Source organism: Terrapene carolina, unplaced genomic scaffold (genome assembly GCF_002925995.2).
Source record: "Terrapene carolina triunguis isolate 2854851 unplaced genomic scaffold, T_m_triunguis-2.0 Scaffold1122, whole genome shotgun sequence".
NCBI classification, from domain to species: Eukaryota; Metazoa; Chordata; order Testudines; family Emydidae; genus Terrapene; species Terrapene triunguis.
The window spans coordinates 1-7,367 of NW_020665473.1; the positions used below are offsets into that span (position 1 = coordinate 1).

General features: G+C 40.8%; 1 pseudogene; it reads left to right on the plus strand.

Moving 5' to 3' along the window:
• Positions 1-4,797: 4,797 nt before the first annotated feature.
• On the plus strand, positions 4,798-5,745 carry LOC113408232 (annotated as a pseudogene).
• Positions 5,746-7,367: the final 1,622 nt, after the last annotated feature.

The window sequence follows — 7,367 nt, forward strand, 5'->3', positions numbered from 1 at the left end:
CAACCAGTCACAGCCACACTTACAAGATGGGGGACTCTATCCTGGGAAGCAGTGACTCTGAAAAAGATTAGGGGTCATGATGGATAATTAGCTGAACATCAATTCCTAGTGTGACACTGTGTAATGCAATCCTTGGATGCATAAACAGGGGAATCTTGATTAGGAGTAGAGAGGTCAACCTCTTATCATGATGTTTATGCTCATTATGTTCAAATTCCAAACATGGAAATGATTCATTATCTATGCTACTTGACACCGATCTAGGGAATCTCTGCCATTTACTCCATTGGAGGGATTACCCATAGTTTATTTCTCCATTCCACTAATATTGGTGGAGCTCTCCTCCAAACATGAGCTATCACAGATCTGGCTACTAGTAATAATTGAGTTATCAATGAGTCCTTCCCTGGATCAGTAACCAACTTTAGACTGTAACTATGGGTTCCATAAGTGACCTAACTTTAATAATCTTGAAAAATATATTTATTTTTCTCCAAAATATTGGCTTCTTACTGTCCTAATATCTTAGGGCATTCCCAGCATAAATGCAGGAAGGCAGCTATATCTCAGATATAGATGTGTTTTTAGCCTTCCTCCACAGGTTTTCCCATTGTTTCAAGTGATATGTGGTTTTAGATTCTTTCCCCCATTTTCCCATAAAAGTGCTCTTGTCTTCTAGATACATGGGTAATAATTCATTGAATGGGGGGAGGGGTCGCACATTTCATGACTTCTCTACACCTACATCATTGCATACACCAGGGGCTCCTTGCATGCCTTCATTTCCTCACTAGCTCCTTGTTTGCCACCCTCCCATCCCCCTCAATTTCAGTGACTCCCTCCAATTCCCCCAATCCTCCTCCAACAGGTGTTTTTCCCTGCCATCCTCCATCCCCCCCATTCTAGGGTCCCCCTTTTTCTCCTCCATTTCAACAATGTTCACAACCCCATTCCCACCTTTCCCCCACATTCCCCTTTAGCACTCCTAGTTATTTGTCTTCTTTCTGTCTTGGTAGCAAGTCATGCAGGGTGTCAGGATGTTAAACTATAGTGGGAAGATGGGCAGAGATGAGATGGAGTATTGTCATGATGAAAGGCTTTAATGGCATCATGTATGATCTATCAAGAATTGCAGAGGTGGTTGTTGCTGCGGCTGTGCTAATCATGATGGCTGGAGCTCTATGTGTCCCACATTTTCCCCCTTTTGGTTTTCTGATTTCCCCCAAAATCAACAGGGCTCTGGCCACTGATGCCTAAAGCATTCCCTGATGTTTTGGAATTGGTTAGATCATAGAATGTCAGGGTTAAAAGGGACCTCAGAAGGTCATCTAGTCCAACCCCCTGCTCAAAGCAGGACCAATCCCCGGACAGATTTTTGCCACAAATCCCTAAATGGCCACCTCAAGGATTGAGTTCACAATCCTGGGTTTAGCAGGCTAATGCTCAAACCACTGAGCTATCCCTCCCCCTGATAATGCCTATTGCACCTGGGATTCCCAGGCGGGTCCCCATCCAAGTACTAGCCAGGCCCAGGACGGTTTACCTTCCGAGATCGGATGGGATCTGGTATCCAAAAGTTATTGCATTACAGACAGACAGAGAAATGCTGTTGAGTGTGAGACCTTCAAAAACTTAGCCAACCATGGGGAAATAAGTCTCTTTGAGGTGTTCTTTCCCTTAATTAATGGATCTGTCATCGTTAACATTCTGCTAAAACTTGGGCTTCTTGCACTGGATTATGTAGGAATCCATGGCAACTTCCATGCCTATGAAGTCAAAAGACTTGGCTTGTGCTGGGCAAAATGGCAAGCAATTCCAAATGAAGGGATATTTGCTGGAATTGACCTGCCCCCAACCCAATGGAGCAGAATTCTTCTCTATTCTATAATAAACTAGAAGAGATGGTTCTATAATATTCTATTCTAAACTAGTACTGGTGAGTCTACTCTATTCTATTGTTGTACAGGAGGGTTATTCTATTCTATTCTAGGCCTAAAGGTAAGATTTTTAAAGGTATTTAGGGGGCTAGTGGCATTTTCAAAAGAATCAAGCTGCCCTAACCCCTTTGTAATCAATGGGTTTTAGTCAACCAGGGCTTTTGAAAATCTTACTAGGTGCATAAACTTCTTTAAAAATCTGCCCCTAATTCACTGACATTCCCTGCTGCTGCCTACGCACATCCAGGTGTCAGCTCAGTGTACTGCTCTCTGCAATTGGGTGGACAGCTCAGCCTACACACGCAACAAGGTGTACAGACTCCTGGTAGCTATCCCATCACTGTTGCTCCTGACCTGGCTGGCAAAATCATGGAGAAAATCATTCTAATGGCGATGCTTATCCCAGGTCCCTCACTGACACCATACGTTCCTGTCAAGGCTGCTACCCCACTTTGAACTTTAGGGTACAAATGTGGGGGCCTGCATGAAAACTTCTAAGCTTAACTACCAGCTTAGATCTGGTCCGCTGCCACCACTCCCAATGTGCTAATTCCCTTCCCTGGGTAGCCTTGAGAGACTCTTCACCAATTCCCTGGTGAATACAGATCCAAACCCCTTGGATCTTAAAACAAGGAGAAATTAACCATCCCCCTCCTTTCTCCCACCAACTCCTGGTGGATCAAGATCCAACCCCCTTGGATCTTAAAAACAAGGAAAAATCATTCTGGTTCTTAAAAAGAAGGCTTTTAATTAAAGAAACAGGTAAACATCATCTCTGTAAAATCAGGATGGAAAATAACTTTACAGGGCAATCAAACTTAAAGAGCCCAGAGGAATCCCCTCTAGCCTTAGGTTCAAAGTTACAGCAAACAGAGATAAACACTCTAGCAAAAAGTTACATTTACAAGTTGAAAAAACAAAGATAAAAACTAACACGCCTTGTCTGGCTGTTTACTTACAAGTTTGAAATGTGAGAGACTTGTTCAGAAAGATTTGGAGAGCCTGGATTGATGTCTGGTCCCTCTCAGTCCCAAGGGCGAACAACCCCCAAAACAAAGAGCACAAACAAAAGCCTTCCCCCCACCAAGATTTGAGAGTATCTTGTCCCCTTATTGGTCCTTTGGGTCAGATGTCAGCCAGGTTACCTGAGCTTCTTAACCCTTTACAGGTAAAAGGATTTTGGAGTCTCTGGCCAGGAGGGATTTTATAGTACTGTACACAGGAGGGCTGTTACCCTTCCCTTTATAGTTATGACAGTTCCCATCTTCCTGTTGATTTGGAATGTAGAAATTTGTGGACTCTGATTATACATTGGCTGTGGAGTGTAAAATGAGACCGAATTTGAACTTTTACCTTTAAGTCAGAGCTCACCAAAAGAATATCAGAATATTCAGCTATGCTCTTGGCTCAAATATGTTAAAGTGAATGAGCAATTTGGCACGACCGTGCCTGCTTGTTCCAACCACTACACCTCACTCCCCTTCTAGAACTGTATAAGCCCAACAAGTTCTGACTCCTATGTCCAGCGATAACCACTTGATCGGATTGATCTCTCAGTGCCAAGAAAAGCACCCAGAAGTCCTGGGATTTCCAATGTTTCTGAGGCTAGACGAATACCCAGTTCATCCTCTGTGTCCTGGATATCCCCCGTTGTGTCAGCCCCAGTCAACGCTGCAAACTTTCCCATCCTGTTGAGTTTGGGTGGCTAAAAACAAACATGAACCAAATGAAACATGCCGTGAACTTGTTAATGATTCCCCTTATGACGGGATCCCCAAAGCTCTGGGGAACCAACTTTTCATTTCTGGAACTAGGGTCAGTTCACCTGCCAGTCAGGAGGGCAATGAACATCTCTAAGATGTGACTTCCCCAGGCCATCCTCAATCATTAAGAGGCAGCCAGCTCTGAGATCACAGGCCCAGCAGTTGTGTGAGGTAATGACTCTTATTGCACAAAATCTGCAACATGCTATTAGCGATAAGCATTGTAATTGCAGGGGGAGGAAGTGGGTGGGCGGATTTTGGATATAGGTTTTTATTTTTAGAGGAGCAAAGGTGAGTGAGGAGGAGAACAGCAAACAAACATTTCCCCTGTCCGTGCCTCAGTTTCCCAATTCTAAAACAGGTATAATTAAAGTGACCTCCTTTGTAAAGTGCTCTGAGATCTACATATGAAAAACACTAAAAAGAGGTAAAATTATTAAAATTGAAACATATTATTTGTTTTCCAAAAAAGGAATCAAAATGACAATTCCATGCAGAATTAGAAATTTGAAAAAAATGTTTAAAATTGGGAAATATCAGGGAAATACAATTTCTTTGCTTATTAAACCACATTTTGTTTTTTCCAAAAAAACAAATATTTCATTGACATGTTTTTTTTTGGGACTATCTAGTGAGGATCTAGCTGGGACCTCCCTCCCATTTAGTATCTGAGACCCCCATGAGGAAGCGCTTTCCTTCTGATCCACAATCTTCCCTACACTGAACCGCTAGGACCCATCAGGAATCTGTGGACCATCAGAGGTGTGCCCCATCAGGGCTGCAGGAAGATGAGTGGAGACAGTGGTTAGCAGAGGGCTTGTCTCAATGTGTAGACTGCTCCTCTTTACTCCCAAGGACCCCAGGACTGGAGATGACCACTGGTGGAGCTCACAAGTTCTGCTGAAACTGAGTTACTCACAACTGCGGCTGAGGAGAGTTTAGTAAACAAAGGAAATTTAGTAAACAAAGAAAATTCCCAAGCAAGTGTTTTTTGTTCAGGTGGAGTTAATATTAATTTAATATCAGTAATGCAGTGGGATTACATCATAATCATTATCATCATTGTTCCTTCTGCAGGCACATTTTGCAATTAATAAATGGAGAAGAATCTCACCACCCCAGTAACAGAGTTTGTTCTCTTGGGCCTCACCCAGAATCCTGAGCTGCAGCAATTCCTCTTTGTGGTTTTCTTCATCATCTACGTGAACACCTGGCTGGGAAACTTCACCATCATCACCACCATGATCACCAACCACCAGCTGCACACCCCCATGTACTTCCTGCTGGCCAACTTGGCTTTCTTGGATGTCAGTGAATCATCAGTAAATGCCCCAAAATTGCTCATAGGTCTCCTCACCCCTAGTAAAACCATCTCATTCAATGAGTGCATCCTCCAGATGTTCTTCTTCCACTTAATTGGGGGAACTATGGGGTTTTGTCTTTTCACAACGATGATCGATCGGTACGTGGCCATCTATAAACCACTGAGATAATTGACTATCATGAACCGGGGTGTGTGTGTGTGGTGTTAGTGCTAAATGCATGGCTGGGTGGATTGGCTCACTCTGCTGTTCAGCTTGGACTGCTCCTCCAGTTACTGTTCTGTGGTCCGAATGTCCTAGAAAATTTCTACTGTGATATCCCACAAGTCATCAAACTGGCCTGCACTGACATCCACTTGGTTGAACTGCAGATGGTCTTCAATGCTGGAGTGTTGCTCATAATAGTATTCATCATTCTGCTGATTTCCTACACTGTCATCTTAGTCAAGATCAGGACACATGTCATGGAAGGGAAGCGCAAGGCTCTGTCCACCTGTGGAACCCAGATTACAGTGGTATGTTTACAATTCATACCTAGCATCTTCATCTATGCTCGGCCCTTCAAGCAGTTCATGCTGGACAAGGTGATATCCGTCATTTACACTGTAATCACCCTAAATGCTGAACTTGATGATCTACACGCTGAGAAACGCCAAGATGAAGAATGCCATCAGGAGATTAATGAGGAGAATGCTCTTCTCGGGGAGGGAAAAAGAGACATAATTTATCTTCCAAAGTACATTTGTGTTAAAAATCTAATTTTCTGCACTGAATCAGACAGCAGATATATGTGGCACATGAAATGTGTGTGTAGTCAAAAGAGATCAAATACTGCACAGTCATGAGAATCTGTGCTCACAAACACATTATAGACTGAGGGCAAGAACCTCCATGTAAGTAAAAAATGCAGTCCGTGTAAATAAGACATGAAGGTAAATGGGTCAGTTCCCCAGCAGGAGGAAATGGGAGCATCTTCCTTATTGGCTTCCACCAGTTGGGGTTTTGACACTGAGAATTGCTGGCTGAAATTCCTCTAAGAATGATTTCAATTAATGAGGAACTCATGAAAATCAATAGCTTCTCCGAAAAAAGATCTGTTCAGTAAATTGTGTATCAGAACTAATGTACTGATTGTGGTGAGGAAATTAATATAGAATGTTCCAACAGGTGAATAGGAACAATCTTTTGCTTTATGGCTTATTCTTTTCTCCCTTTTACATATATACACTTATCCGCACTTATCATGTGGCTTCATATCAGAGTGGTTTAATAACACTGAGATATTATTATAAGAATTAATTGGTTTTAATTTTGTTATATAATATTTCTATTTCTGTCTATGACTTCACAGGTTAAACTAAATTCATCTTTGGTGGCCTTTTCTGCTAATCATGATATAAAAGTGCAGTTATAAATAGAGGAGGTAAACATTTTTTTCTTGGATTTGTTGTAGTGTCCTTTTCACTGGCAATCTATAAATAACATTACAAAATGCTTTCATATGTTTTCCAGATTTTTACTTTCAAGGAAAAAAACAAGCTTCTTTCCTAAATATATTTAGTTTTTAAATTTTCTACATTTCCTCCTTTTTTCAAAGAAAGAAAGAAAGAAAGAAAGAAAGAAAGAAAGAAAGAAGCAGTTATGAGATTTTACAATACGAGGAAAACAAATAAAAATATTTGAATAACTTTTCAAAGAAATGTTGCTTTTTTTCTTTCCCAAGCAGTTCTATATTTTCAAAGTTGATGTACTAAAGAGAAAGTTCTATAGTGAAAAATAAAAGGGGCTCTCTTTCCTGAAAAGATGTACCCTCCATGTGTATCAAAATTGGATTTTCAGATCCAAAATGAATTATGACTATTTATACTCCTGTAAGATCTCCTAACCAATGTGGCTCTAAGAGAATAGCTAGAAGCTCCTTCTGGCAGTAACATCTTTAAAAAACACTGTTCATGAATTTCAAATCAATTGCACCTGTATATAATAAATGAAGACAACAGGAATGTAAAAAAAAAAAAAAAGGAATGGTTTTCAGCAGAGTTGAGTGGGGGCAGAAAATGAAGAGGACGGGGCTACACAGGAGTCACTGAGGCAGGGTGTGAAGGGGAGAAAAACATTTTCAAATATGTTGAAAACATTATGTATCATAAATATTTCTTTACTGGCATGAGGATTTTAAAATAAGGTGGCTTTTTACTGAAATTAGAAAATAAAGTGAAAATATTCTAATACATTTTTGAGAATTTTTGGAGCATAAAAATAAAAAGCATAAAATCAAAATATAATTAATTTACTCTTTGGGTTTTCTATTCTTCTCCCTTTTCTCTTCCTCTCTTTCATTTCTC